Raw genomic sequence first — 9,592 nt, 5'->3', positions numbered from 1 at the left:
CCAGCAGCCCGGCGCAGGGAAAGCACATGTTCTCCATCACTTGGCTCAGACTCTGAAGATGAATCACACATTTTTTTAATATATGTTTGTGTAAATTTTAGTCTTTTTTTTTAATCCATGAGCTAAATTAATACTTTTATCCTTGTGTGCAAGATCCACTCACCTTCTGTGCATTCCTTGACATATTTCATGCATTTCCTTTTGGGAGGTTTAATGGATAGAAGGCCCTTTCGTCCTGCCTGAGACTCTGAAGACAATCACAAAATAATTCCCTTTACTTTAGTTCTCAGAGGGCAAAAGGTTTGAGATCCCTAATCGATTTTAAATGAATAATTTCAAATAATATGTATAATAACTTATTTCACTTTCCTCTGGTTTATATAAAAATTTAGTTCATGTGTCCCTTATCTAACAGTTGTGTTAAAGGCCAGACTTGATGGCCTTTAACACAACTGTACATCATTGTAAATCAGTTCCTGTACTGGGAGTTATAAGACTGCATCACAAAATAAATTACTGAAACATTAGACTTTACTTTTGGACATTAAATGGACATTATGGGACAGACTTTGTGAAGTGCATTATACATAGTGCTTTTATGAAGACTTTTATCACAAAAAAATGGAATGAATGGGGGACAAAGACCTGCAATATACAACCCCTGGCAAAAATTATGGAATCACCGGCCTCAGAGGATGTTCATTCAGTTGTTTAATTTTGTAGAAAAAAAAAAAAAGCAGATCACAGACATGACACAAAACTAAAGTCATTTCAAATGGCAACTTTCTGGCTTTAAGAAACACTATAAGAAATCAGGAAAAATAATTGTGGCAGTCAGTAACAGTTACTTTTTTAGACCAAGCAGAGGGAAAAAAATATGGACTCACTCAATTCTGAGGAATAAATTATGGAATCACCCTGTAAATTTTCATCCCCAAATTAACACCTGCATCAAATCAGATCTGCTCGTTGACATTGACCCTATGTGTCTTTTTGCAAGGAATGTTTTCACAGTTTTTGCTCTATGGCAAGATGCATTATCATCTTGAAAAATGATTTCATCATCCCCAAACATCCTTTCAATTGATGGGATAAGAAAAGTGTCCAAAATATCAACGTAAACTTGTGCATTTATTGATGATGTAATGACAGCCATCTCCCCAGTGCCTTTACCTGACATGCAGCCCCATATCATCAATGACTGTGGAAATTTACATGTTCTCTTCAGGCAGTCATCTTTATAAATCTCATTGGAACGGCACCAAACAAAAGTTCCAGCATCATCACCTTGCCCAATGCAGATTCGAGATTCATCACTGAATATGACTTTCATCCAGTCATCCACAGTCCACGATTGCTTTTCCTTAGCCCATTGTAACCTTGTTTTTTCTGTTTAGGTGTTAATGATGGCTTTCATTTAGCTTTTCTGTATGTAAATCCCATTTCCTTTAGGCGGTTTATTACAGTTCGGTCACAGACGTTGACTCCAGTTTCCTCCCATTCGTTCCTCATTTGTTTTGTTGTGCATTTTCGATTTTTGAGACATATTGCTTTAAGTTTTCTGTCTTGACGCTTTGATGTCTTCCTTGGTCTACCAGTATGTTTGCCTTTAACAACCTTCCCATGTTGTTTGTATTTGGTCCAGAGTTTAGACACAGCTGACTATGAACAACCAACATCTTTTGCAACATTGTGTGATGATTTACCCTCTTTTAAGAGTTTGATAATCCTCTCCTTTGTTTCAATTGACATCTCTCGTGTTGGAGCCATGATTCATGTCAGTCCACTTGGTGCAACAGCTGTCCAAGTTGTGATCACTCCTTTTTAGATGCAGACTAACGAGCAGATCTGATTTGATGCAGGTGTTAGTTTTGGGGATGAAAATTTACAGGGTGATTCCATAATTTATTCCTCAGAATTGAGTGAGTCCATATTTTTTCCCTCTGCTTGGTCTAAAAAAGTAACCGTTACTGACTGCCACAATTTTTTCCCTGATTTCTTATAGTGTTTCTTAAAGCTAGAAAGTTGCCATTTGAAATGACTTTAGTTTTGTGTCATGTCTGTGATCTGCTTTTTTTCTACAAAATTAAACAACTGAATGAACATCCTCCGAGGCCGGTGATTCCATCATTATTGCCAGGGGTTGTATACAGTGCATCTTAGGACATCTGTCTAATTACAGGGAAGCAGAGGTAATACACAACTGTATCTTCTTTCAACTTCAATTGTGTGAAGCAAGGTTGGGTAGGATTACTTTGAAATGTAATCCAAAAGTAATTACAAGTAATCCAAATGTACATACATACAATCCATATGTATTCTTTCAAAGTAATCCTACCCAACCTTGGTGTGAAGTCTGCATCTAATAAGTACATAAATATACATCATAATGTTTAATAAATTCCCAAAATTGAGTTCTATTTTTGTGTTTACCATGCCCAGGCTCACCTCTTTCTTCTTCATCATCATCATCATTGTGCCTTGTGACTCCAGTTGAGTGTGGCTCTTGTTTGTCTGCAAAAAGATTAGAATCATTAAAGTAGACCTGCACTGAAATAAATGCAGTCAGATCTTTGGACCAAAAAATGACATATTTACACATAAGCTCCTTCTGAACATAGTAAATCTGCAAGCCCAGATCTGTCATTCAACGGAGAAATCTTCATTTAAAAATGACAAAATTACAGCTAAAATTTAGCCCTCCGCAAAACTGTCAGCACATCCGGGACGCTGCCGAGACGTCAAAGAGAAGACACTATCCCAGCATGCATTGTGCGCGCCAACTGTAATTTGTGGATTTACATCAGTTTGCATCTCTTACAAAAGTACCTTTTTATTGTCTTATACGGAAGGATCAACTTTTTTTAAAACTTCATATCGTCTTGTGGTACGTTTGGTGAGTACACATTTCTTTTATTTTTGCCTGAAAATGATTTTTGGGGACTTTTTCATATGCCCATTTGATTGAGTGTTGTCGCATTGAAAATCTACTGTCTTTAGCCTCCGGTGTTACTGTTGCGGGGTATAGTCCATGAGCCAGTCATCAATTTTGGCCTAATCGGTACCACTGATGGTGGCTAAACAACACTTAGAATCCAGCCTCAGTGTACCATGATCTACACAAAAATGTATGACAGCAATCTCAGGGTGGTAGCTGTAACCAGGTAGGGGTCAGTGAAGAATTACACAGAGGTCAAAATTTTAAAATGCTCCAATCACGTTGAAAACTATATCATATTTGTCTGATCATAACAATTCCAAAAAGGTATAGTTTGTACTATCTATGATGGAATGTTCTGGGGTTATGGCGAAAAACAGAAAAAATTTTGACAAAGGTCAATTTCAGTTTGTGCAGGGGTCAAAAGTTAAAGTTGCTAAAATTCAGTAAAAAAGATCATGCAAATTATTGTCTGGGTTAATAGGGTTCTAATAAGGAATAGTTTGCACCATCTGTCATGCTTAGGTGTCATGTTACAGGGTAAAGAGTCAGAGCTCTATTGAGCTGAGTATTCCATTAACTTTAACTAGTAATGACTTCATGACTTTCTTTGCTAACAAAATTTTAACTATTAGAGAAAAAATTACTCATAACCATCCCAAAGATGTATCGTTATCTTTGGCTGCTTTCAGTGATGCCGGTATTTGGTTAGACTCTTTCTCTCCGATTGTTCTGTCTGAGTTATTTTCATTAGTTACTTCATCCAAACCATCAACATGTTTATTAGACCCCATTCCTACCAGGCTGCTCAAGGAAGCCCTACCATTATTTAATGCTTCGATCTTAAATATGATCAATCTATCTTTTTTAGTTGGCTATGTACCACAGGCTTTTAAGGTGGCAGTAATTAAACCATTACTTAAAAAGCCATCACTTGACCCAGCTATCTTAGCTAATTATAGGCCAATCTCCAACCTTCCTTTTCTCTAAAAAATTCTTGAAAGGGTAGTTGTAAAACAGCTAACTGATCATCTGCAGAGGAATGGTCTATTTGAAGAGTTTCAGTCAGGTTTTAGAATTCATCATAGTACAGAAACAGCATTAGTGAAGGTTACAAATGATCTTCTTACGGCCTCGGACAGTGGACTCATCTCTGTGCTTGTTCTGTTAGACCTCAGTGCTGCTTTTGATACTGTTGACCATAAAATTTTATTACAGAGATTAGAGCATGTCATAGGTATTAAAGGCACTGCGCTGCGGTGGTTTGAATCATATTTATCTAATAGATTACAATTTGTTCATGTAAATGGGGAATCTTCTTCACAGACTAAGGTTAATTATGGAGTTCCACAAGGTTCTGTGCTAGGACCAATTTTATTCACTTTATACATGCTTCCCTTAGGCAGTATTAGACGGTATTGCTTAAATTTTCATTGTTACGCAGATGATACCCAGCTTTATCTATCCATGAAGCCAGAGGACACACACCAATTAGCTAAACTGCAGGATTGTCTTACAGACATAAAGACATGGATGACCTCTAATTTCCTGCTTTTAAACTCAGATAAAACTGAAGCTATTGTACTTGGCCCCACAAATCTTAGAAACATGGTGTCTAACCAGATCCTTACTCTGGATGGCATTACCCTGACCTCTAGTAATACTGTGAGAAATCTTGGAGTAATTTTTGATCAGGATATGTCATTCAAAGCGCATATTAAACAAATATGTAGGACTGCTTTTTTGCATTTACGCAATATCTCTAAAATCAGAAAGGTCTTGTCTCAGAGTGATGCTGAAAAACTAATTCATGCATTTATTTCCTCTAGGCTGGACTATTGTAATTCATTATTATCAGGTTGTCCTAAAAGTTCCCTAAAAAGCCTTCAGTTAATTCAAAATGCTGCAGCTAGAGTACTGACGGGGAGTAGAAGGAGAGAGCATATCTCACCCATATTGGCCTCTCTTCATTGGCTTCCTGTTAATTCTAGAATAGAATTTAAAATTCTTCTTCTTACTTATAAGGTTTTGAATAATCAGGTCCCATCTTATCTTAGGGACCTCGTAGTACCATATCACCCCAATAGAGCGCTTCGCTCTCAGACTGCAGGCTTACTTGTAGTTCCTAGGGTTTGTAAGAGTAGAATGGGAGGCAGAGCCTTCAGCTTTCAGGCTCCTCTCCTGTGGAACCAGCTCCCAATTCAGATCAGGGAGACAGACACCCTCTCTACTTTTAAGATTAGGCTTAAAACTTTCCTTTTTGCTAAAGCTTATAGTTAGGGCTGGATCAGGTGACCCTGAACCATCCCTTAGTTATGCTGCTATAGACGTAGACTGCTGGGGGGTTCCCATGATGCACTGTTTCTTTCTCTTTTTGCTCTGTATGCACCACTCTGCATTTAATCATTAGTGATCGATCTCCGCTCCCCTCCACAGCATGTCTTTTTCCTGGTTCTCTCCCTCAGCCCCAACCAGTCCCAGCAGAAGACTGCCCCTCTCTGAGCCTGGTTCTGCTGGAGGTTTCTTCCTGTTAAAAGGGAGTTTTTCCTTCCCACTGTAGCCAAGTGCTTGCTCACAGGGGGTCGTTTTGACCGTTGGGGTTTTACATAATTATTGTATGGCCTTGCCTTACAATATAAAGCGCCTTGGGGCAACTGTTTGTTGTGATTTGGCGCTATATAAAAAAATTGATTGATTGATTGATAATATATGTCACATGTCATAGAATCCAATAGATGTTGACCTTGTTTGACCTTTACCTTGGAGACCAAACATTTAACACAACCAAAACTATTCCATTTATTATTCCTTTTATTTCAACCAATAATTTGCATCATTCTGTACTGAAATTGGAGCAACTTTAACTTTTGACCCCTGTACAAACTGAAACTGACCTTTGTCACAATTTTTGCTGTTTTTACCCGATAACTCCAAAACATTCCAACACAGATAGTACAAACTATACCTTTTTGGAATTATGACCAGACAAGTAATGTGATATAGTTTTCAACATGATTGGAGCATTTTTAAAGTTTGACCTCTGTGTAATTCTTCACTGACCCCTACCTGGCTACAGCTACCACCCTGAGATTGCTATCATACATTTTTGTGTAGGTCATGGTACACTGAGGCTGGATTCTAAGTGTTGTTTAGCCACCTTGAGTGGTACCGACAACCTGCCTGGCCCATGGACTAGTACGGATGCGGGATCCGCAAAGAAGTCATTAAAAAGATATAAACCTCTCTCAGCAGCCCCGGAGCTCTGCGGCTCAGATTACCGAGTCAGTGTGGCGCTGCAGATTTTGACGTAAGAAGTCTGTCCTTGCGGGCAACAGGTGTCACCGGCCGCTCCACATCAAAACAGTGAACGTAGTCTCTGGACTTGTTGCCAAGTTGGCCACACCTGAATTCAGTAGACAGTGATGTGGTGCCAGCTGCACAGCAGACACGGGGGCAGTGTGAGTGGCCCACTGCAGCGTTTACCGAGCCCGCAGACTCGGTAAGATCATCAGAGGCAGTGAGAGCAAGGCGTCGGGGAAGAACGTCACCCGCTGTCGATGTCGCCGCTGATCTGAGCATGCAGAGCTGTATCTTGCATTCATTGCAGCTTACTTTTGGATGTTGAAACCAAGATGTGTATAACAGTAACATTACTAACAGATGAAATCAGTTTCAACGCGGATCGGACTGAAGGCGCGAGCGCTCCGTCTTCTCCCTCATGTCACGGCAGTGTCCCGGATGTACAAACAGTTTTCGCGGCAGGCCAAATTTTAGCTGCAAATTTGTTATTTTTAAATGAAGATTTCTCTGCTGAATTACAAATTTGGGCTTACAGATTTACTTTACTGCATTCACAAGGGTCTTATAAATACATATCAGCTATTTCTTTCTGAGATCTGAGCACATTTATTTCAATGCAGGTCTACTTTAAAGACATTACATTTTTCTACTTCAAAAACCTTTCCTCTTCTTCTCTACTCGTACATGTGAGAAGTTAAATTAAAGAAAAAGCTGAAAACCAAAAAGTAACATTTTGTATCAGTAACTTATCCACATTATGCCACAACTAACTTGTAGAACTACCAAATGTCTCTGTGAAAAGCTAAGATCTGATTAGGATTATGAAAATACACTTTATCTGATTCTTCATCTGAAACACTGTTCTTCATGTCTCAAACTCCATAAGATCAACTCCGTGTTTGAACCTCAAACCTCTGTTCCAGAGGCCTCGTGTCCCAGGGGAGCTTTAATCCCTGAAAGAGGGTTGTTTTTATGCCATATGCTGTACCAGCTCTATGGAGATATGTCTGAATATTTTATACACAATGATGAACTTCACCCAGCGTAACCTCTACTCTGTTGACAGCAAGCCATGCTGAATCTTTGATGGTCACAATAGTAAAACCCCTCTTCCTGAAAACACTGCTGTGACCACCTACCACACTCATCTTCTGAATGATCATCTGCAGTTGGACTCCCGATGTTTTGCTGGGGCAGCTGCGTACAGGTGATCTCTTCATCTGTAAAAATATAACTGGTCACACCTTAGTATGTCAAGGCTTTTCAGCTGATCAATAAATGTGATTATTCAAACCATAAAATAAAAGTAAGAGCCAAAAATAGAACTGTTAAAACTGAAATAAGCAATTGAATATATTCTACTTATAACGTTATGTGAGTGAGTTGAGATTGTCTGACGTTTCCTGTATCAACATCACTTTCATCAGGTTCTGTCGTTGTAGCAGTCTTCTTTGGCCTCTGAGCAGATAAGGACTTTGGTTCTTCATCTGATGAAGAAGCACACATCAGACACATGCAGATGGCATTGTCATTAGGGCTGATCAGGATTATCTGGTTAGCTGGACCATACAAACTGTGAAATAATAAAGTTTAAATATTGGAATTTCATTATACAATTAATTTGAGAATCTTTATTCTAATTAATTACAACCTATATTGAATGCACATAGATTATCAAAACATTTTTAAATCAATCATTTGACAAGATGACAAATCAAAAAACAATCCTGCTAGTCAAGTACTGAAATGATTTGCTGCAGCCCTTAGTGTCATCAACAATTATTAGAAACTATATTTTTTACATGTTCCTATTATAATTAGAAAGGTCTTGTCTCAGAGTGATGCTGAAAAACTAATTCATGCATTTATTTCCTCTAGGCTGGACTACTGTAATTCATTATTATCAGGTTGTCCTAAAAGTTCCCTGAAAAGCCTTCAGTTAATTCAAAATGCTGCAGCTAAAGTACTGACGGGGACTAGAAGGAGAGAGCATATCTCACCCATATTGGCCTCTCTTCATTGGCTTCCTGTTAATTCTAGAATAGAATTTAAAATTCTTCTTCTTACTTATAAGGTTTTGAATAATCAGGTCCCATCTTATCTTAGGGACCTCATAGTACCATATCACCCCAATAGAGCGCTTTGCTCTCAGACTGCAGGCTTACTTGTAGTTCCTAGGGTTTGTAAGAGTAGAATGGGAGGCAGAGCCTTCAGCTTTCAGGCTCCTCTCCTCTGGAACCAGCTCCCAATTCAGATCAGGGAGACAGACACCCTCTCTACTTTTAAGATTAGGCTTAAAACTTTCCTTTTTGCTAAAGCTTATAGTTAGGGCTGGATCAGGTGACCCTGAACCATCCCTTAGTTATGCTGCTATAGACTTAGACTGCTGGGGGGTTCCCATGATGCACTGAGTGTTTCTTTCTCTTTTTGCTCTGTATGCACCACTCTGCATTTAATCATTAGTGATTGATCTCTGCTCCCCTCCACAGCATGTCTTTTTCCTGATTCTCTCCCTCAGCCAGTCCCAGCAGAAGACTAACAAATTCAAGTGGATCCTATTCTTATTTAAATGAGGCTTGTGTTAAAAGACCATCACTTATGGTCAATATGGTCTTTTAGTTTTTACATTCAACTCCTGGACCTGGACAATCAGGAGTTGCTCGGTTCACGGGACATAATATTAGTAAAATTACTATTAATAGAGTCCATTGTGACTTTTATCTGCAGACTAACAAATGTTACAAGTGGCCAAGATCTGGAAGCTTCTTTTCTCACCATCATGAGCCTCCACTTGTGCATGGCTTCCTGTGAGACTTCTGCTGGCTCCAGGTCCTGTTCCTGTGAAACGATCACAATTGAAATCTGCGTTACAACAAGTCTAAATGTACTCATAAACATGTAGATAGTTATGGAAATGACATTCATAGCAGACAGCATGAAATATTAGAAACAAAGAGACACAAATCTACTGTTACGTTACATACCACTGATCACAGAATCCAAGGTCTTCAGAGTCTTCCCCTTCAGCGACTCCACTCCTTGCTCCATCGCAAAAAGAAGCTTCCCGATCTTGGCCACTTGAAACGTTTTGTCAGTCTGCCGATAAAAGTCACAATGGACTCTAATATCGTGTCCCATGAAGTGAGCAACTTGCTCCAGCTCTTGATTGTCCAGGTCCAGGAGCTGACATAAAGTAGCCACGTGTTTTCTTAACTTTGTGGACCTCAGCAGCTCTGGCTGTTTTGCTTTACTTTCTTCTGCAAACTTTCTGAGACAGTCACATCCGCGGATGTTAGTCATTGTCCCAGGCCTTGCAAACACATATGGATTTTCATCAAGTATTCCAGCTTGGTT

General features: G+C 39.1%; 1 long non-coding RNA gene across 1 annotated transcript; it reads right to left on the bottom strand.

The window, feature by feature from the left end:
* Positions 1–216: 216 nt before the first annotated feature.
* LOC117520551 lies at positions 217–9,238 on the bottom strand. The gene is made up of 4 exons (XR_004563684.1): positions 9,223–9,238; positions 9,014–9,076; positions 2,449–2,514; positions 217–247 (listed from the first exon to the last, which is right to left on the bottom strand). It is a non-coding gene; the product is annotated as an uncharacterized LOC117520551 (long non-coding RNA).
* Between the last annotated feature and the right edge of the window lie 354 nt (positions 9,239–9,592).

Source organism: Thalassophryne amazonica, chromosome 11, assembly GCF_902500255.1.
Source record: "Thalassophryne amazonica chromosome 11, fThaAma1.1, whole genome shotgun sequence".
In the NCBI taxonomy this organism is placed as follows: Eukaryota; Metazoa; Chordata; class Actinopteri; order Batrachoidiformes; family Batrachoididae; genus Thalassophryne; species Thalassophryne amazonica.
Note: the sequence above shows the minus strand (reverse complement) of the source record. Positions and strands in the feature narration are given on the sequence as shown.